At 39.5% G+C, this 23,217-nt stretch overlaps 1 protein-coding gene across 17 annotated transcripts in view; it reads left to right on the top strand.

Moving 5' to 3' along the window:
• ATG10 (autophagy related 10) overlaps positions 1-23,217 on the top strand; it is a 223,133-nt gene that overhangs the window by 188,358 nt on the left and 11,558 nt on the right. The gene's annotated exons all lie outside the window — the stretch shown is intronic.

Raw genomic sequence — 23,217 nt, 5'->3', positions numbered from 1 at the left:
ACAGGGCAATCCAGGTAACTTGTTTTGATATTGCCACTTGTTTTAGTGTCTGTTTACTTTGAGGTTTTCCCAAAAGCCAGAGAAGTGAGAGCCAAGGCAACCTTAGGCCATTTGACTGGACTCCGAATCCATAACATAGAAATGGTTCAAGGACCTGGTGCTGGCAACATAAGATGCAGACCTGCAAAAATACAGATACAAATAAGAAAAATTAATGATAGCAACAAATAAATACTAAGTGTCAAATAGATGATTCAGACTGATAAATGCTCAAGGAATATAGAGGCGGTACAGAAGGCCAATAGCCATTGAGTGCATAATCAGCAAATTCAGCATTAATTCCAAGTCTGAAGCCCTGACTTTGCACTCCCAATCAAAATATTCACCAAATAAAGGTTTTGCTAGTCTTTTGGTAAATGTATTAACAGAGAAGCTTGTATCAGAGTTGTTTTAAAGGTCATGCTTGAAGTAGGCCAAAATGTGATATTGATTAGTGCATTTCTTCTTATGCCATAGAAGCAGAAGCTATAAGAGAAAATGTCTGTGATGGCTTGACTAGTACCCTCTCCCAAGTATTATAGAAAGAACAGAAGCATTCCTGGTGATTTTGTGCTTGTTTTAGCTGGAACCACCTAGTTCGACAAATTGTTGGTCATCACAAAGTCAATAATACAAACAATTACACGGAACATGTTTCGTTGTGAAGGTAAAGGTTCTTTGAGGAAAACTTAGAATTATTAATACGAGACACCTGGCTGTATACCAACCCGTTGAACAAAAATAATGGTTAAGAATATTGATTCAGTGCCAAACTGCTTGGATTCAAATTCTGGCTTTTCCAAACTCATTGTGAAGCTTGGAGCAAGGTACCAAGCCTCTCTATGCCTCAGTTCCCTCATCTGTAAAATAGTGACAGTACTTAATGGGGTTGTTACATCGATCAAATAAAATAATAAGTGTAAAATATTTAGGATAAGTCCTAGCACATAGTATGCAAACACAGGATAAATATTAGCTATTAGTGTTATTAATGATCCTAAGTTGATGATAAACATCGTCTTCATTAACGATTTTGGCAAATTCAATACAACCGTGTGGTTGGTATAGGACATAAGCTCAAATAACAAATAACATCATACTTATCTAGAGATACACTGATATTTTTTGCCATCAGTCATCATTTGGTAGAGCATTTGGTCATTGTGGCTTTATGGAGATCTGTCACTGGGGTAAATAGCAACCATGTGGAGATTGCCCCAGGCTCTGGAAGGTAGATGGCATTCTTCAGGATTTCAAAGGCACATCAACTGTGCAGTTGCATAGGCATGAGTAGAACCGTACATGCCAGGATAACAATCAAGACATATTGTTCTTTCAGGTTTCAAAGAAAACAAGTCCCATGCTTAAGAAATTTAGTCACACCATCTCTGATACGGTCCTAAGAATAGCATTGTAATTTGTATGTCATATACTTGGTTTTAACAAGGCATTTGATTCTGTTAAGCACATTGGTAGGTTAGAAAATCCTGTGAAGGCAGACTGTATGGGGAAGTTTATAAGCAACATTTGTTTACTCTGTGAGGAAATGATGGTGAGAGTTATAGATGCAGACAGAGATAGCGAATGTATTTACAGTGACTAATAGCACCAAACAAGGCTGCATTCAGTACATTATCATTTGCTATCTGGTTCTTTGTTTGTTTGTTTGTTTTAAGATGCCCTTTGTTGCCTTCAAAGATTGTGATTCAGGTGTTTACATGAAGGTTAGGTCAGATAAGAATGCATCCAATATCTGCCATATGTAGATGGCAAAAGCAATTTATTATTTAGAATATAAACCACCTTATTACATATTGTCTGCATGCTGATGACTGCACATAGGTGGCTCACCATCAGAATTATAAATAACAGTGGTTGGGTTGGTTTGCTAAGCTGTGCATCACTTTGGTCATACTATCAATCCCCAGACAGAGAAAGCTGCCCTGAAATTTCTTGGGATCCCCTCTGAAAGTTAGAAGTTTTATCATTTTAGTGGCGTCATCTCTTGCCATCAATCCACAATAGCCAAAAAGAGAGATTTAGTGGTGGTGTGTCTAAGAGGCACTGTGATGGACAGCATTGGTCAGGAAATAGAAATCTATAACAGAGTTCCCCTTTCCAAAGATGAGGCAATAATTCAGAGATTACACAGCAGAATTAATCAATAATAGCAAGTTATATAATAAGACAGCTCTAAAGAGATGCTATAAGCAGTATATGAAAAAATACAAGATCACTGATAAAGATTATAAGAAGAGTTTTATTGTGAGCTGAAATGTTTCTAGAAAGACTTCCTGAAATGAGGAGGCTTAAAGTTGTCTTTGAATATTTGGTAGATGGGGAGGGAGGTGAAGGATTATTCCAGGTAGAGGGATCAGCACAGAAGTGAGGAAACACAAGGTAAACTGAGAATAGAGAACAAACTCAATTGAAAAGAGTGTAAGATACATGAAGAGCTAGGTTTCTAAAACTAGGAACTGCATACCTTTGAGGATATGCTGTAGTAGGTCAAGGTGTGACAGGACACATCAGGATAACTGTGAGTTTCTAGAGTATGAGCAACAGAAGAACCTTTGTTGTTTTATTTGCTGCCATATCTTTGGGGCTTAGAGTTGCTCCTGGCATACAGTGGGTACTCAGTGGAGACTTCACTCTTGTCTGTGATTTAGGGGTACTCTTGATAGAATATAAAGCTTGAAAAAATAGTTTGATGCCAGCTGGCAGGGAAACTGAATCGAGGGCCACACAGTTCACGCTTCATAGTTTTGGGTTTTTTTTTTTAAGGGTCGCAAATCCCTAGGCTTCAAGGATGTATGTGAACCCCTTGAATTGTAGGCAGAGACTTGTGTGCATTACGCATTATTCCAAAGGGATTCCCATGGCCCAAAGGTTAAGCTTTGTTTAATAAGCTGTGAGTAATAAGGAATGATTTTGAGCAAGAGAATGACATAAAATTGGTAATTGAGGTGATGAATTGGGTATCTGTGCAGGGTGAGGGAGTGGAGGGGCTGGAGCAAAGGAAACCAGGCAGGAGGCTGTGGCAGCCTGGAGGGAAAGAGGTAGTGTGTGGGACTGGACTGCCTTCAAGGGGATAGAGGAAGGGAGGGTGGGGTGGGTAAAGAAAAGCTACGCTTTGGTGGATGCTGACAAAATGTTTGTGAGAAGATAGGGAGATGCAAGGTGGTGAAGTTAGAATCAGTTTCCAAAGGGGGAAAAAAAAAAATCAATCAGTATTTATTTATTCAAGCCTCTTGAGTCTTCACCACTTTGATGTAAGGCTTTTGTATAAAGACTATTATTTTCACAATGAGAGCTTAGCTTTTCCTTGCAAGCCCTGATTGGAAAGATTGGGGTGCCTCCCTCTCCCCCGACCCCCAACATGTTAAAAATAAGGACATCAGAGCATTGTAAGCTGCAAATTCACACGAATGCCAAAATTCAAATAGGTTTTTTTTTTTTTTTTTTAATTTCTGATTTCAAATTTCTGGTTAAATTCATTGAACACCTTTAAACATTTTGGATCCTTCTGTTTTTGCAGGTGTTTAGTCGACCAGTTGAATAATTAAGCTCTTTTACTGTCTTAGTGTCACACACTCTCACCTCAAGAGATTTCAAATTTTGTAAATAGTTCAAAAACAAGAGTCCCTCACTGTCTTCAGTGCAAACTAGTTTGGGTTGATCATATTTAATGAGATAATGTTAGAATCCTGAAAAATCACATTTCCAGCTGACCATATAGTCAAAAAATAAGATCTCGTACCTTCCTCTCAGGTGCTATAAAGATTTGGGGACTGTCACACTATGGGAATACTCACATTTGCCCTTGATCACCTGAGTCAGTAGGGAAAATGTACCTCTAGGCCCTAAGTGAACCCTACCCAACTTTTGCAGTTTATCACATCTGGAAGGCAGAGGACAAGGGGGAACTCTGAAAAGGAGACACTTGTATTCAAAGGTAAAAGTATCTTGCTGTCCAGGCAGATTCCAAGTTAATCCATCGGCCACAGGTGATCTCAAAACCAAAATGGCCTTGACCTCATTATCTGATGGTGAACATGGCCTCGGCAGAGCCACCTTCAGGCCCCTGCTGCTGTTGTCTCTGCTGAAGCCCTTTTCAGATGGCCTGAGGCCTTCCTTGCAGGTATGCACAGGGCATAGGGCAGGTCTATTAAAGTAAGCTTCACGCCTACTGGGTGATTGATGGCTCTCTGGTGGTCTCTGGTGGTCAATGTTATATATGCTTTCAGAGGGAACAGCTGAATACTTGACTCCATCAGACTGCAGACAAAACCAAATATTTGTACAAATATACCCAAACTCTCTGGTATGGACCTAAGTCCAGTAACAGCTAAGTCTAGTTGTTAACTCAGAAGGATCATAGTGTCACATATGGATGACATAGATTAGCATCTTAAAGTGAGCTCTCCAAATAATATTTAATCTCTGTCTCCCTCCCTCCCATCCCACCCTCCCTTTACCACCAACAAAAACTCAGTTTCCCCAGTAGTGCTCCTAACAGGCAATTCTCAAGATACATCTGAGTTCATGTCTGTGGGTCTGTATAATTTATTGTTAACTATTTGATAACCAGGTCTCCATAGATCTGAACGCTAAACCTCTTAATTATCACAGTTACAAATGTCCATTTTGGCAATTTGCTGTTCTTCCAATTAGTGAATTGGACATACTGAGTTGTTACACCGAAGAGAACTGTGGTGTGCACCTCAACACACACATGACTGTGCTGGATGTTACTAAGTACATGTGGGTTCTTTTTAATTCTTGGTATGGTGTGTGTAATCAGTGGCATAGACATCATCCATTAGTCAGTTCAGTCTTCCCTGAAGTATTAGTATGCTAAACAATCCTATTACCAAAGCATTATTTTGATACTTTATTAAAAGTCCTACAGCTCTAGCATCGCTATACTCAAACATAGCTTTATGCAATTAGGATTATAATGGAAGCTTTATTACAATGATATACAACTTGTATCATTCTAATAAAAGTTCCTGTACATAGCAATGCTTTAATAACGTTGTTTCTGTAACAGTGATTCCTTAGTAATGGAGCTTCTCTCATGGCAACTTCATTATTAGGAAATGATTTCAGTAATAGAAATGCAAATAAAGATTTTGAGAGGAGGGTTTTATGCATGGCTCTATTACTGACCTGCTATCTTTTCATGCGTTACATCTAATCATTATAAAACTACCATGTAGATTATAGTTATGCTTATTACTATCCTGTTACATTTTAGCATTTGTGTCCTTCCAAATTATTGAAATTAACTGCCATTTTAAAATAAAATTCAAGGGTTAAAGTAATTTAAATTTTAATTAAATTTTGTTCCTAAGCATTACAAATGTTTCACAAAACCTCTAATTTTTATTGTACCAGAGACTGAATCCAGTTGCATTCAAACTGGAGTGTATGTAACCCTCGGGTGTATGTGAAGACTTCCCAAAGGGTGTGTGCGTATGGAGAATTTTAAAGGAATTAATTTCCAGATCTTCCACTTCCATATGCACCCTCTCATAAAATCCATCTGTCTAAAAAGGCACTTGTGGCCAAGATTTTCCTTTCCCACTTTCCCTCTTTGCCTTTCTGTCTCTGTGCAAAACAAAGGCATCGTCCCTCACACCCATCCCAAGCCCTTACCATGGTGCATTGCTCAGCCAGGGCACTAAGGAGCACTTGGACACCCCCTTTATTCTAGCCCCCCTCTTCTGTCCTTAATCTCTATTTTTAAGAGTTGAGTCGTTCAGGACAGTGGTTAAGTGACTGGACCGTGGAACCAGAGTCAGTGTGCAGATCCAGGCTCTGTGACCTTGAGGAGCTTTCTCTACCTTAGTTTCTGTGTCTATAAAACAGGGTTAATAATAGTAGGGTGTTGTGAGGATTAAATGGCTTCATACCTGTATAAAAAAAGTATGACCTGTAGTATATACTAAGTGATGCTATTATGATTTCCAGAAATATTTCACTTTTTATATTTATTTGTTACCAAATTTTATAACATATTTAGTTTTGATGAACTGATTACTATTAATAATTATAATGAAAACTCAGTTGTCTTAGTTAATTTAACACAGAGCAAAATGGTTAGAGGAAATTTTGGAAAGTGAATTTCTTTCTATTTTTTGTTTACAAGAATATGATCAATAAAAAGCTTTTAAGCATAAAATATACATTAGGATAAAGTTCTTTGACAGGAGCAGAATGGAGATAATTCAAGGAGAAAAATGTAAAATATCCAGTTGTTCATATATTTTTAAAATGAATGATAGTGGGTATCATAATGCTGTGGCATTTATTTCCAATTGAATACATTTAAGAGAGTGACATAATAATATTATTTACAACTGTATATGTATAAAAGCATGTATTTAAAATGGTCAGTATTTATAATATACCAGAAATTACACCCTTTTTAACTATTTAAGGAAAAATTTAGAAGTCAACTTCTGTTCCTGGGTGTGTGTGTGTGTGTTTAAGATTCATTTATTTATTTTAGAGAAGGGCAGAGGGACCGAGGGAAAGAGGATCTTAAGCAGACTCTGAGCTGAGCACAGAGCCTAACTCACGGCTCCGTCTCATGACTCTCTGATCACGACCTAAGCTGAAACCAAGAGATGGACATTTAACCAACTGCATCAACGAGGTGCCCCAATTGATACGTATTTTTAAAGTGTAGGTGTGTATAAACAAAAATGCTCAAAGACTTTGGAATAAAATGCTGACTTAGAGGAGTGAAGATGCAAGTGAAAGTACTGGCATAAATCACCTTTTTGTTTTCTGAGTACCAGGTGTTAAGAATATTATCTTCTTTATCAAGTTGGGAAACTAAGCAAAATTCTAGAATGCTGAGGCTTCCCTAGTGGAAAGTTGGTTTGGCTCTGTGAACGACCTCGGCTGAGTATCTCCAACGCTTCACAGAGAAGGTCAGTGCATGGACAACCCCATGCCCTCTCAGCCTGATTACTGTACGTGCATTGCCTGGGAGAGAGCCCTTGCCCTTGACGGGGAGCTAGATTTGTCCTGTGATCTGTCTGTAGGTGGGCCACTCTCAGAGTGGATCTTGTCCTGAGGCCAAAATGGGGAGGCTGTTCTAGATGAGTGCTGAGAGTTTTACATCGTGTTGGAAAAGCAGCTGTTCCTACTTCTAAAGGAGCACCAGCTAGGACAAAAAAAAGAAAAGAAAAGAAAAGAAAAGAAAAGAAAAGAAAAGAAAAGAAAAGAAAAGAGAAGAGAAGAGAAGAGAAGAGAAGAGAAGAGAAGAGAAGAGAAGAGAAGAGAAGAGAAGAGAAGAGAAGAGGAAGGGGAAGGGAGAAGAGAAAGAAAAGAAAAGAAAAGAAATGAAAAGAAAAGAATAGGCCTCATGAGGAACATGCTAAAAAGAGTGTTTTCAACATAAAAAAAAAAAAAGCGTTGAAGAAAATTCACATTCCCTCAGGTGTGTTTGCTGCCAATTATACTTACATCTGTTTGACATTCTTATTTCATGCCATGCCGCAAGATGAAAGTTTGGATATCACTTTCTTGGTGGGTAGGTTTCATGTGAGCATATCCATAGTTGTAATCATAATGAATAGACAGTGTTGGGTGCTGGTTTTTACACTTAACATTATTTTCCAGGCCTTTGCCAAGGAAAGTCAAGAGCTTTTAGAGGAGTGATATGATAATACTATAGCCATATTTATACCGACTGCCACAGAATCTGAGGAGAGCATGAGCTTTAGTTAATGTGATTTGTTATGGCCTATTTTCATGGCCCTCTGACACTCAGGTGTCTCCTGCTGGAGACTCAGGTCAGATAATGCAAGCATGCTCTGAGAGACGGAAGCTTTGGCATAGCTTTCTGAGAAGTTGGTGACCCTACCCCAGCCAATCTGGAAAGCAGCAGCAGGGACATAATGTGTTTATTAGCATTTGAGAGAGTCACCCAACCCTACTCTGAGCTCTAACCCTTCTCCATATGTTTGTTCTCCTGCCTCAAATCAGTAATTCCCAAGGGTTGCATCCTATGGCCAAGTCAGAAGTGGCATAAAGCCAAATCTAGTTGCCTGGAGTCTTCATAAAGTCTGTGTGATGTTTGTGTGAAATATTTCTGTGGAGGATTTAATTCTAACATGAAGATAGTGCTACTTAAAACAGTGAGGGACTAGTCAAGTAGTTTATATTGGTTGCAATATACATTAGTTTAATAATTTTGGAGGGAAATGTGATAATACAGATCAACAGCCATATAGATATCCCCACTGTTTTTACTTATTCCTGAAATGTTATTTTAAGGAAATAATCCACAATTTGTACCACACACACACACACACACACATATACAATGTATAATAGTATAAAACTGGAAAGGGTTCTAAATATCTGATGGGGGTATAATGGTAAAGTCTGTTATATTAGCCAGATGGAATATTATGTGACTAAAAGAAAGTTACAAGGAGTATATAAAATACAGAAAAGTATATATTAAATGACGTTAAGAGCTAAAAAGAAAAAAAACAAATCACAAAATGATATATTCACTGTGTACATAACTATGAAAGATAAGTAGGTAGATAGCAATAAAATTGGGAAGAAATCAACCTTTAAGAGAAAGGAAAAACAAAAACTCAAGGATGACCTAGTCTGAAGCGATAATCAGATTTGTTGACTTCGCTGGTGTGAAGAGATGTGTGAGAGAATAACAGTGATCTCTGAGCTCAGCCTTGACTTCATGTGTGAAGCCTGCTTGGATTTCCTGGTACTGGTTTTCTTTTTCAGTTTTAGGCTCTCTTTTTTTCATAGACTTTCTTGTCTAGAAACTACTGAACTAGATCCAAGCTATAAAAATCAGTTCTTAAAATTCCAGTAGAAGTTACTATGGAGAAATGAAAAAAATGGATTTGGTTGGGAAGTGGGATTAGAATGTACATTTTTTTTTATCCTAACATTGCTTACATTTTTAATAAAATATCTTTAAAAATAAGTATCTGCCATCATTGCCCATACTACTTGCTTGCAAAATACCAGGAATACAATTGTTTTCTGAAGAAAGTCTGTTGTTTCAGTTTTATATGGAAGAATGTAATTTCTTAATACTCTAGCATATTGGTAGCATTGTTTTTGTTACCTTGTTTCAAATAATTACTGATCTAAAAAGTGGGAGCATTATCTCATAGTAGCTAAATTTTTATATATCTTTGCCTAACATTTTTCATTATTAAACACGTAATAACAGATTTGTAACAGATTTATCACATCCTTAGGAATTTTCTTCACAGAGTCTCTTTTGAGAGATCTTCTAAAGAGAAAAACTAATTTTAACTTAAATCCCTGGGAAATCTGCTTCTGGGAATAAAAAAGGATCTTTTATTACGAAAGTTGGATAAGAAGCAGGAAGGAAATACATAACTGTTAGTTGTAAACTAGGGTGCTTTTATTAGGAATTTATATTGATTATATTTATCTGAAGAGAGCATTTTGATATTTTTTTAAAAAGTCATCTTGAAGATTCATCTGTATGCCTTTTCATTGCATTAAAATAGTATTTGGCACCATTCTAAAAAGTAATTATACTAACAGACTGCTATTTTATTTTGTGTTGCTCATAAAACATCTTCCTGTATGATAGTTCCTAGACATTAATATCTGATTATCAGTGAACTAGGTTGTTTGTGAGTTTGTTCTTGAAAATCCTTGAATTTTATGATTGCTGATTCACCTCTCTATTATACCCCAACATACCTAAGCTCTAAAATAGTGTCACTGTTTTAGTGAGTAGCTCAGAAATAGACTTAGTGAGCCAGAAATTGTCACCATTATGTAATAGAGTGGAAGAAAAAAAAAAAAGAATTAATACTTGGAAAGAACAAGCTCCCAATTGTTTTCCTTTAAGACAAAAATAGAATAAATGTAATGCCTGCAAGTTCTTTCATGCCGAAGTGCTGCGTTTAGTCCTTAGCAGGCTTGGCAATGGCAGGGAAAGACTACGCTGTGTTCTGGAATCTGGACGTGAGCTCCATCATTTCTGGGTGCTATGACCTTGGAAAAGCCACCCCTCTGAGCAATTTTCTACCAGTTGGTTGGAGGCGGAATGAAGGCTCTGTCTGGCTCTCCTGACACTTAGGCGTTTGCCTAGAGAGAGACGGACTGAGAGTGTCCTCTACCGATACCACTACTCATCAGGTATTTTAAAAAAATGGATGTTTCCACCAGAATGGAACATTTTTAATAAAAACGTTGACGTGGAACATAACAAGGCTTTTAAACAGAGACTTAGAGTCCTTTTTGTCTTCATTTAAATCTGTTGTATTTTTCTTTCTGTGACGCTATATAAAAATCTCATCAATATACAAAATCATTCTGAGCCTCAGATTTTCTCATTTTCTCTGGATGAGAGCTTTGATTAGCTTTTTACAAGTTCTTCATTAGTAATTGGCTGGCTCTTTTGTTTTTGTTTTTGGCTGTTGTCTCTAATAAGTTTCTGTTCTATCAAAGAATTCTTTGAGGATGGTCTGAAATATGCTAGTCTGTGTCATGTTACAGATATTACAATTTAATGTTCTTTATAAAATGCAACCAACAAGTGCTATCAGGATTAAATGTTCAGTTCTTCTTTTTGATGCTGGTGGCTGGGATGGGTTGTTCAGTCTTCTCATCATGCCTGACCTAGCTGTGCAGCCGTTCCTGTTTAATTAATAGACATTTACATAAGCTCTTTTTCCCCCAGCAAGCTTCATAATGGTCTTGTTGGTTATCTCCTTTCACCCTGTGAAGTATCAGCAGTGCTATTTCTAGTTTGCATATCAAAATACGGAGAGATTAAATAATGTACAACAAATTGATAACTGAATAAGTTTAGGAACTCAGAATTCTGACATATTAATGGTGTTGCTTAAAGCAACAACCCATATAGAGTCTATAAATATATTCAGACTCTGCTTTCTAATGCAGGAGTTGGAGTTGGGACTGTCAGCAGCCCGGGGAGGGAGCCCTTTGTAGATGTTTGCAGGAGTGGGAGAATTAGTTTCTGGACTCCCTCTGGAGCCATGAAAGGAAAGTTTTTGTTAGCAGAGGAAGTGGTGTCTAAGAACTATTGCTGTGATGTTTGTAATTTTTAATAAAAATTCTGGGAAGCCTGGTGACTTCTGTGCAGCATGTGAATTTGAAGAACTCTCCTTTTTATTTTTAAATCTACTTTTCCGAACGCCTTTAGAGTTTTACTCCCAATTAACTGGCCACAAAATGCCGACAGGTGCAGCTTGAGCAAAGCGTAGCTTCTTCACTGATCTCCTTCTGCCTGTCCAAGAAACAAGGAGAAACTTGCTGACCTTTCAGGGTACTTGGGCAAGGTGCCCATTTCTTTCCCACATGTATCTATTTTTAAATATACTCTCATTGTCTTTGTATCTGCATCTTCACACACTACTGGGGATAGATGTCTGTCCTGGGATATTTCTTTCCTCCCCTTGTTTTTCCTCCCCTGTCTCTTTTCAAAACTACACAAGAGGATTGCTTGTACTTCAAACCTGGCTTCTTTATCTTATGTAGGTGTTGATCACTTCCAGAGAATCCTTTGGATCTTACAGGGATCGCTTCATTTATTTAATAATGTCACCAACACAATAAAAAAATAGGCACTTTTCTTCTCTAACTTTACCAGACTTCTCAATCTTTTTTTTTTTTTAAGATTTTATTTATTTATTCATGAGAATACACAGAGAGGAAAGAGAGAGAGAGAGAGAGAGAGAGAGAGAGAGAGAGGCAGAGACACAGGCAGAGGGAGAAGCAGGCTCCATGCAGGGAGCCCGACATGGGACTCGATCCCGGGTCTCCAGGATCAGGCCCTGGGAGGAAGGTGGTGCTAAACCGCTGAGCCACCCGGGCTGCCCTAGACTTCTCGATCTTACTTAATAGATGGAAGTCTGTGTGTCCATCACTGAACTCCCTTCCCACAAAGCTTAGAGTAATCTCATTCTGTCTTAGGGCCTACAGCCACAGGTTTGTCTTTCCTGCCTCTAGTCCTGCCCTCTCTTTAAGTTCTGGACGGGATGAAGTGCCATGACTTCAGGAAGTCTTTGTTTCCCCTCCTCCTGCCAATCAGAACTGACCTCTCCTTTCTCTGAATTCCCATACTCCTGGATTGGTACCTCTTGAGCGGTATGTGATCTGTCGTGTATTATAGTAATTTCTGTAATCCTTGAATTGTGGATGTTCTAATGACTGGGAGAGAGGAGGAGTGGAGAGGAGATGTCCTGTTCCAATTGACTCCAGGTCCCTCTTAGCTCATAAAAATATATACCCCATGTACAGTCTGGTGTTTCCAACTGCACTGCACTCAACACACTGTTATGGAAACCCCTCACAGTACAACAAGCATTAGGGTTGTAGGGTGAAAATAGTAGTTGAGGAGGCATCAGGATCTTACCATGAGAACAAAGAATCTTTTCATCCATGGGTCCTCAGGCCTGGGTTGCCTCTCATTTATTGGTGAGCCCATCTTTGGCCTCCAGCACCTGCAGGCTGTCCTCAGGATACCCTCCATCTCACAGTGGGGGAACATCTCATTCTCTCCCAGTGCCACTGAGATCCCTACAGTCCTCTCTGAAGTGGGAAGCCTCTTCGTGTCTCTTCTCCAAATGATGAAAGAAAAATCACTCCCATAGAGGGTGTCTTTCTGCCAGCTTTTCTGGTTTCTGCTCATGAGTCCTACTACTTACTCACCCCCCACCATCAGGCCAAATGACATTTCAATTCTCCCTAGAGACTTCTCTTTCCATTCTCTTTAGAAATCCTAAGTGGAAGGGAGTGAGTGGTGAAAGACTTATTGGAATTCTCTCTCCTAGAGATGCAGACCAGGACTTTTAGTATTGGGGGTGCAGCTGGACTGTAAACCTCAGGAGTGGAGATAATGAGATGTTATTTTATATCTTTCTAGGATCTAAAACTAGACTATAAACTCCATGAGAGCAGATTTTGCTTCTATCTTGAGTATGCTTATATCTCCAGTGCCCAGAACAGTGCCCGGCATACAGAATTGTGCTCCATAAATATTGCTTTGAGTAAATGAATAGGTGGATAGAAGGATAGGTGGATGAATGTTTAGCATGGAGTCTTACCCACAATAGGTACTCAGTGATATTTATTGAATGCATTTGTGAAAAACGCATGAATATAGGAGTGAGTTAAGTAGAAATTCGTGAGTTTGTTATATATTTCATATATTTTAGTAGTGTTTCTTAGTTTCTTAGTCTGGCTAACACGTGTCAGGGGGATACTGTGGTGTAGTGGTGGTAGGCCAACTCAGAGAATTAAAATATGTATCATGGATGCCTGGGTGGCTCAGTGGTTGAGCGTCTGCCTTCAGCTCAGGGTGTGATCCCAGGATCCAGGATCGAGTCCCGCGTCAGGCGCCCTGCAAGGAGCCTGCTTCTCCCTCTGCCTGTGTCTTTTCCTCTCTTTCTCTGTGTCTTTCATGAATAAATAAGTGAACCTTAAAATAAAATATGTATCATGCATGGTACATCAATTTTTTTGGTAGTGTTATAGGATATTATTTTTTATGGAAGCCAATAGATTGATTTTAGAATATATTGCGTGGTTGGCATAATTGTTTTTTTTTTTTAAAGATCCATTTATTTATTTGAGAGAGAGAGAGTGAGCAGAGGGAGGGGCAGCGGAAGAGAGAGAATCCTGAAGCAGACTCCCGCTGAGCACAGAGCCTGACGTGACACAAGGCTTGATCCCAGGACTCTGAGACCATGACCTAAGCCAAAATCAAGAGTCAGCCACTCAACTGACTGAGCCACCCAGGCACCCTAGTTGATACAAGTTTTTACATGGAGAGTTATTCCTAACTATGCCTTTAGACCCTCTCCTTTGTTCTTAGATGCACTTTGGAAGAAATATTTGGGAAAACAGATACTGAGATTCTAATCTTATCTGGAGACTCATAATAAATGTACAGAATGTGCTGCCCCTGGTTTTGTAACAATGGCAGAAAATGTTTCTTTTCCTTTAACATCCCCACAGTGGCATCAGGGGCCACTGGTGCATTGCACACGAATGTCCCCCTTTATAGAACAGGCTGCATGTGCCAATAATGTCCTTGGGCACAGTAGCATGTATTCGTCTCTGCAGTAATTCCACTAGTATTTACTGAGTGCCTATTAGGTGAAAGGCACTGTTATGGATGCTGAGATTAAAATAGTAATCAGAATACTTCCTCTGCCCTCAAGGAATTACAGTATAGTAACAGAAGACTCCTATAAAGAGTCAATTCCCTGTGCAGAATGGTGTGGAGTTAAACAGTAGGCTTGAGCAGGAGGTGCAGTGGAAATACAGAGGGAGGGACCTGATGCAGGACTGGCTAAAGGAAAGCTGAGATCTGTAGGAGAGAAATGGGCATTAGTAGGTGAGAAGGGTGGGAGGGTCTCCCAGACAGAACCTCGTGTGCAAAGGTTTGGAGGTAAGAAAAATAGTGTGTTTGGAGAACAGTAAGTAGTTTAATGGTAAACTGTACATAAATACAAGTAAATATCTAGTTTTCTAATTCAGAATAGGATTTGTAAACATTAAAATGATAAAAGAAATAAAAGGAACAATATAGATTTCATTTTCTAATATTACATTCCACGTGTAAATCATCACAAACAAAACTTAAAGACAATGAACAATCTAGAAATTTAAAGTATTTTGACTATTTCAGCATCTTTTATGGGAGCTGGTGTTGTTTATCTACACTACATTACTCACGTTTTAACCAGTGCATGAGTCACAGTGATGGTTGAGTGAATGAAAAGAATTAGTGTCCTCAAAAGGTACAAAAGAGCTAATACACATTAATAAGAAAACCCCTGCAAAACCTCATTGGACAAATAGTCAAAACAGGAACAGACATTTCAACTTGGGAGTCATCCTTGGCTTTTTCTTTTTTCTCATACAGTATATTGAGTCCTTTAGTAAACCTTGTTGGCTCTACTTTCAAAATAAACCTTGAACTGACCATTCTCCCCCACCCACACTACTAGCATCTAGTACAGGCCACCATCGCATCTGAGCCACACCACCTCATCGCTGCTCTTCTGCTTCTGCTTCTACAATATCAAGACTAGTATTTTAAACGTAAATCAGAATATGTCACTTTCTTCAAAATCTACCCAAAGTCTCCCCATCACACTCAGGAAAAAACTCCAAATCTTTTCCATGCCTTATAAGGCCTTACATGATCTTGCCTTTTGTTTACCTCTCCATTCTTACTGTTGCCATTGTTGCCCTTCATCACCTGGCCATATTCATCTTCATACTATTTTTCGAACACTCCAAGCACTGTCCCTCCGTGGGATCTGAAGGTCTTTGCGCTTGTTTTTCCCAAGCTGAAAATACTCATTTCCCAAAGAGTTAACAGGGCTTGCTCTTTACTTGGTCAACTTTCTGCTCAAATGTTACCTCTGTGAAGAAGCCTATTCTCACCAACTTGTCGAAAATAGCATGCCTCCCTATCATTCTCTATATGTTAATTTTTTCCCTCTTACCCCTTTGACCCTTTCTGTCTTCCTCTGCAAAAAGCATATAAAAAGAGTAAAAGATGTAGACCCAGAAAATTCCTGACCATTTGAGTATGGAGTTGGAATTCCTCTTTTTCCCTCCCCACCCCTAGGCATCAGAAAAAAACATATGTAAACTGCTCTGGAAGAATGCACTTGTAATCCTAGGCCTCAAAGAATTACTGTATTTATAGTTCTCCTAATAGGTCACCATTTCAAAAGTATAGAACTTATAACAAGTCACTAAAAGTGAGAGCTAGCAAAAGCAACAAACTGTAGTATCAGATGCTTAAATTCATATGTTAAAATTTTTGGTGCAAAAATACAAAATAAATATGTTGACTATAATTATTAAAATGGAAGAAAATATTGACGTATAATACAGGAAGAAGAGACTATCAAATTTAATAAACAATCAAGTAGAACTTTTAGAAAGGAAAGAATCTAATTAGAAGGCCTAAAAAGCAAATATAAAGAAGCATTAATGTGTTAGAAAAAGACTCTAAAGAAATTATACACATTGTACCAAAAATTGAGAGAAACATGGTAAATATAACAGGTTAAGAGATGCTAGGGAGAGAAGACGACAAATACATGTCTAATAGGAACTCCAGAAGGAGGAACTTGAGGGAATGAAACAGAATGAATATTTAAATAGCTGATAACTGAGAATTTTCCAGGATTGTTGAAAGGACTCTGATACTCAGATTCAGGAAGTTCAGTGACTCCAAGCAAGATAAATGAAAAGGAATCCATACGTGTATATAGTAAAACACCAAAGAGAAAGAGAAAATCTTAAAACTAGTGACAATTAGACCTGATAGTTCGCTTCCAAACAGGAAAAAAAAAGGAGACCAGGAGAAAAATGGGATAATATATTCAAAGTCCTGAGGGAATATAATTGTAAACTAAAATTTTATACCTACAAAAACTTATTTTTCCAAAATAAGGGCAAGATAAAGCATTATCAGTATGAGACATTGGGGCACCTAGGTGGCTCAGTGGTTGAGCATCTGCCTTTGGCTCAGGTCATTATCTGGGAGTCCTGGGATGGAGTCCTGCGTCAGGCTCCCCGCAGGGAGCCTACTTCTCCCTCTGCCTATGTCTCTGCCTCTCTCGTGTGTCTCTCATGAATAAATAATAAATAAAATCTTTAAAAAAAACCCAATATGAGACATTTACTACCTACAGATCTATAGTAAGGGGCGTTTTGAGGGACATACTTCAGTGATAAAGAAAATGACCCCAGAGTGAATTTCTGAGTTACAGGGAAAAAATGGGAAGCAAAAGTCAAATGTGAGTAAATCTCAAACACTGGGTTCAAAACCTTAATAATAGTTCATTTATGGGATTAAAAAACAAAAGACACAACTGAAATACTGGACAACAGTAGTACAGAAATCAGGATGGAGTGATCAGAGTAAAACATCCCAGAGTACTTATATTTAGGAAAAAACAAATATACTGAGTAACTATATTTTATTAAGTAAAACATTTACTTAAAGTTTATGAGATAACTTCAAATTAAAAGAAAGAGAGAAAACAATGAGAAAAATCTTGAGCTTACACTCAATCCAAAGGAAAGCAACAGAGAAGGAAAAATGAAAAGCAAAAGAAACATTAAAGATAAAGGAAAATGTCTAAAATAAGGGGCACCTGGGTGGCTCAGTCAGTTAAGCATCTGACTCTTGATTTTGGCTCAGGTCATGAGTCATGGTCATGAGATGGACCCCTGCATCTGGCTCTGCACTAGGCGTGGAGTCTGCGTCAGTTTCTCTGCCTCTCCCTCTGCTCCTCCCCACCCTCCACCCCTCTGCGCACACACACGCTGTCTTTTCTCTCTCTCAAAATAAAAGTCTAAAATAAGATGGAAAAAATTAAAGTAAATGATATCAGTAATCATAAAGCCTGTAAGTGAAGTAAACACTCCATTTAGGAGATTGATTATAAAGATGGATTTCTTAAAAATCAGCCAGTGTTATTTTTATAGGAAACATATCAAACATGAGGATACACATTGAAAGGCAAATAATTCTTTTAAATGCATAAGGTAAATAGAAGGCTGGTGCAGCTATATTTTTGTCTAAAGTCCTTTTTGGGGGGCAGAAAGCATGATCAGAGATAAATATGATCACTTTGTATTAAAGGTTCATTCCTTAGGAAAATATTTGCATTTAAATAAAGCAGCTTCAGGATATATAGAGCAAGAATCGACAAACTACAAACAGAAATGGACAAACCAGCTCCTATAGAGGAGATTTAAGCTTCTTTTAGAAATTCATGGATCAGGTGGATAGGAATCTAGAAACTGTGGACAACACGATGACCTAGCTTGATCTAGTGACACCTGGGAAGCACTCTAGCCAACACCTCGTGATTACATATTCTTTTTTTTTTTTTTAAGATTTTATTTATTTATTTGAGAGAGAGGGAGGGAGGGAGACAGAGTTAGCAACTAAAATAGCACAATTTGGGGGGAGAGGAAGAAGCAGGCTCCTCCATGAGCAGGGACCCGGATGTGGGGCTCGATCTCAGGACCCTGGGATCATGACCTGAGCTGAAGGCAGATGCTTAGCTGACTGAGCCAGGTGTCCCTAGATATTCTTTATACATATTCTTAAACACCCATGGAACATTTAAAAATTAAGAACAACAAAATAAATCCAAACAAAATTATATGTAGGGCAAAAATAAAATTAAGTAACAGAAATCCATAAGACAGAAGACAAAGAAACTTCAAGAACACTAACAAAAAACATATGGCAGGGAGTGGCATGCAGTAGGCACTCGATAAATAACTCTCTTCAGTGAGTAAAAAGCAATAGAAGACTAACCTGCAAAAGTTTGAAGTTCACCAAATAGTGATTCAATCTGAATCGGGCAATTCTAGGTTATCTTGCTTTTACTCTTCATTCTTCTCTGTATTTTCTGAGCTCTCTCTTTGTATTGCCCTTCTACTTTTTATGAAAATACATTATTTTGAAATAAAAATAAATAGATTTTTTAAAAGATAGACTAGAAAGGATTAAACGTCCTTGATGCCACCTCTGGTCAGTGGGGTGAGGAGGTGCGGTGTAAGCCTGGACCTGGGAGCTGCGTCACCCCTCACTACATGGGGGCCTTTAAGCATAACCCTTTTGAACCTGTTCTCCAAAGTGGCAAAAAGGAAGCCTTCCTCAAAGAATTATTTGGGTAGATGACCCCATGCAGAGCACTTGTACAGTGTCTCATACTGTAGATGTTCAATAGCCTTTTTCCTTTCCCTGTTTGAGGAAGCAGGCTTAGGGAAATATCCCTCTCCATTTCTAAGGAATGTGCCCCGAGTGGAAGGCAAATTTGATCAGTCTGGAATATGAAACTGGCTGAAAGCTTAGTATGTGAAATTATATTTGTGCCCTCCTGTAGAGCCAGGAAAATTAAGAAACGAACCAAGAAATTCATCCTCTTTATTAGATGTAAGAATGAAGGTGCAGTATTATCATTTCCTTGTGATAGTCATATCTAATAGTTCTGAAACCAATTCACAGCATTCATGTCAGACTTATTTTATGAGACATTTAACCATTGCTAAATTAAATTTCATAGGAGAATGTGCCTATATAACTCCTCTGGAGTTACAGAGATAGAAATCTGACCCATCATTTCTATTTTCACGGAAAACCATTTAGCAGAACTTTGTTCCAGTAGAAGTGTTTATTGAGTTGTAAGCCTAACACAGTTCATTGGCTGCATGTATTTCCACACTGACATTTTTCTCGGTGCAGATTTGCATCAGTTCATTAGTACTGACAGCAGATGGTAGCACTTTCACACAAATTTACCTTCTGAATTGATCTAAGAAATGTCACTAAAAAGATCCTGACAGTTTTGATGTTCTTCCATTTCTGAAAATGGTATGTTAAACAAATAAGGTGTAGGATTTTAGATTTTTTTTTTTGAACTCCAGCACATAATTCCTAAACTAAAAATGAAAGACGGCTTTCATCTCTGATTCTGGCTGTCTCAGGGAGAAAGTGGAAACCACGGATAATCTTTCCTGATCGCACGAGCCTTAAAAAATCTCCATTGCAGAAAAGGGCTTTTGGAAAGTACTATCCAGATTGATTGTCTACACTGATCAGGTGCCTCAAATTATTTGTAAATTCTCCACCTTGCTCTGAATATAAATTGATTGGCTCAGGTATTGGCTCAGGTCACAAGGCTAACTTTGAGTTCTCGCACTCCTGCAGCATTAAGGTATCCCTAAGATTAACTACATTTATTTTGCTTATTTATTTATTGACTTAAAGTTTTTTTTTATTTACTAGAGAGAGAGAGAGAGAGAGGACAAGCTGGGAACAGCAGAGGGAGAGGGAGAAGCAGGCCCTCCGCTGAGCAGGGGGCCCGATGACCATGATGATGAGGGGCTCCATCCCAGGACCCCGGGATCATGACCTGAGCCGAAGGCAGATGCTTAACTGACCGAGCTCCCCAGGCACCCCTGGCCACATTTCAAAACTATGGATCCTTTTGCCTTCAGTTAGTGTTAAATCATTACAAAATTATCAGACAAGAAGACTTAATATTTGCCAAGTGAGTGAATGAGAGAATATGTGAATTCTAATCACATCGGGGAAACCTTTTACTTTTCTACATTGTATAATCACTATTATATGCGTGATAACTCAAGACCTGTATTCAGTAGTCTTATATATTTAGAAACAAGGATGTGGGGATATTTTAAAAATTAATTTTCTATCTGTATTTGAAAAGTAATTAATGGTTTGGTTAATTTGCCACCACTGAGAGAAGCTGTTACATTTGAGAAAGCATTGGGAGTTGGCCATCCACAGTTTAACCGTGGAAGTGATTATGGGTGCTTCTGACACATTGCTAGAAGAGTGGTCATGATTAACAACATCCTTAAGGGATTTATTTAACAACAACAAGGAGTTTTTGGGTTCCAAATACTCTCAAAATCAAGGGACCCTTTTTATGTTATTCATGGCACTTACTATTATTTGGATTATCTTATTTCTTTATTTGTTTTGTGTATTTATTGGCTACTTCCTGTACTGGCACATAGGTTCCATGGGATCAGGGGCTTTATCTTTGAGATATAGTGATCTCTGTTACTATATCCAGAACTGTTCCTGGCAGACACGTAAGAGATGATCAATAGATAAGTGTTGAATTAATAAATACTAGTTGAAGGCAGGCAAGGGGAGCCACAATCAAGCTGGACAGGAGGACTTGCTTCAAGCAAACACATTTGGGCTGTGACCCCAGGGTCTGCTTAGGGATGGGAGGGAACAGTAGAGAAAGAGCAGGAATGAAGGGAGCTCAGGCTCTGCGCTAAGAGTCAGGCCCCTGAGCAGACTCTACAGGTGACACTTGGGAGACATACACCCACCCACACCCAGCGGATACCTGAACCCTCAGCACAGATTTGCACCCGCAAATCTCCACACTCAGTGTCTCCAATACACAGTGGAGGTGCCTCTAATTTCCTGTGAGTAGGTTTGTACACATGCACACAGACGTGAGTGTTTTGGGGTTGGAGGGTAGAGTTATCAGCAACAACCACACGTAATTCTTTCCAGGGATGCTCTGAGTTCAGCTTCTCCTTGGACTGGCTGAGAAAAGGAGAAGCAGCCAAGAGAAGAAGCTAGGCCCCTCGTCCAAATCCAGCCAACAGGCTTGTTTTATTTGGCCCATTCTATGATTTTTTTTTAAGTGCCAAAATTTAAATTTAGGAGGTTTTACATAAAAATCTGGATTCCTAGGCTATTTTGACAAATGGGAAGGACCTGGCACACTGAACCTGCATTCCCACATGGCACAGTTGGCTGGAGCAGAGTAGCAAGCATAGCCTTGGCTGGGAGCACTCTCCATTTGCCCACAGTCCCTTTCACCTGCTGGTGTATTGAACTGACTTCCTTACTTCAGGTCACCTGCGCCGTTTTTGTAGATATTTGTCTTAGATTGCTTGGGCAGCCGTAACAAACTCCCACAGATTGGGTAGTTTATAGACAACAGTCGTTTATTTCTCACAATTCTGAGGTCTGAGATCAGGGTACCAGGCTGTTCTCCCGAGGGCCCTCTTTCAGGTCGCACACTTCTTGTGTCCTCACGTGGCAGAGAGGGGTAAGCTAGCGTTTGGGGGTCTCTCTTATAAAGTCCTAAATCTCAAACACGAGGCTCTACCCTCATGACCTGATCACCTCCCAAAGGCCCCACCTCCTGTGATACCATCACACTGGGCTAATATTAGGATTTCAACGTACGAATTTGGGGGACGCAAACATTTAAACCATAACAATATTTGAGGTTGCAGTCTTTGGCATAATGGCGAATCCACGATGTTAACAGTCAATAAATTTATTGTCCAATAATTGTTTTAGGGGACGCCTGGGTGGCTCAGTGGTTAAGCGCCTGCCTTTGGCTCCCAGGGTCCTGGGATGGAGTCCTGCTTCAGGCTCCCAGCAAGGAGCCTGCTCCTCCCCATGCCTATGTCTCTGCCTCTCCCTCTGTGTCTCTCGTGAGAAAAATAAAGTATTTAAAAATAATAATAATAACTGTTTTTGTTTTGGTACAGTTCATGCTAGGTCACGCACTGCATAGAAACCTCCCGGGGCTCCCCGTTGTTTGCCAAATGAGGTGCATCTCCCGCCCTGGCAGCAGCCTGACCAGCACTGCCCTGTGGCCATTCTCTCATTAAGGCCGCGGAGGGCGCCTGGTGGCTAAATTGCTTAAGCGTCTGCCTGCGGCTCCGGCTCCGCGTGATCCGGGGCCTGGCGTCAGCGCCGCCGCTCAGCGGGGAGCCCGCTTCTCCCTCTGCCCATGTTCTCTCCTGCTCGCCCTTCCCATCGAATGGGCTTCTCACTTACAGAGATGGCCCTATGAGCCTGAGAAAGACCAAATGATCAAAGCAGGTAAACAGGGGCACGTGGGTGGCTCAGTTAAAGGTCTGCCCTCAGCTTGGGGTGTGATCCCAGGGTCCTGGGGTTGAGTCCCCCCTCCTCCCCCTCCTCATCAGCGGGCCCTGCTCAGCGGGGAGCCTGCTTCTGTCCCTCCTCCTCATTCATCCTCTCTCTCACTCCCCGTCTCTGTCTCTCAAATAAATAATAAAATCTTAAAAAAAAGAAAAACAACCCAGATGAACAAAGAAACTCAGAGAGATGGACAGACAGAAGGACAGCGATTTAAATAATGCCAGCCGTGCTCCTGCTCCCCCCCGCCATTCTACCCCGTGAGCCTGCTGGCGCCACACTCAGGCTTGAAACAGGCAACTTGTTGGCAAAGTTCGTGTAGAAAAATGTGTGGAAGATTTTGGTCCTCTTACAAAGAGGTGAATGAAGTGTGTTGTTCCGATGGTCAGGCGTCCGAGCTTCACAGACATCCTTGAGGAAAAACTGGAGAATGATTCTCAGCTGAAGAGATACACTAGTTGACAAAGAGTTAGAACTGAAAATGTATCTATAGTTCGTAGTGTGTAAACAAAACCTCGTGCCCCTTGCACTTGATTGTAAGGCTGTATTAATCCATGACTCCTCCAGCTTGTTCTCATGTTTGGATTATGAATTATATTTCAAAACCGAAATTGATCTGTCTCTTAATTTAGTAACTTGGAATTTAAAACAAACTTTTATTTTAA

This window comes from Canis lupus, chromosome 2 (genome assembly GCF_048164855.1).
Source record: "Canis lupus baileyi chromosome 2, mCanLup2.hap1, whole genome shotgun sequence".
Classification (NCBI taxonomy): domain Eukaryota; kingdom Metazoa; phylum Chordata; class Mammalia; order Carnivora; family Canidae; genus Canis; species Canis lupus.
This window is presented reverse-complemented; position numbering and strand designations above follow the sequence as displayed.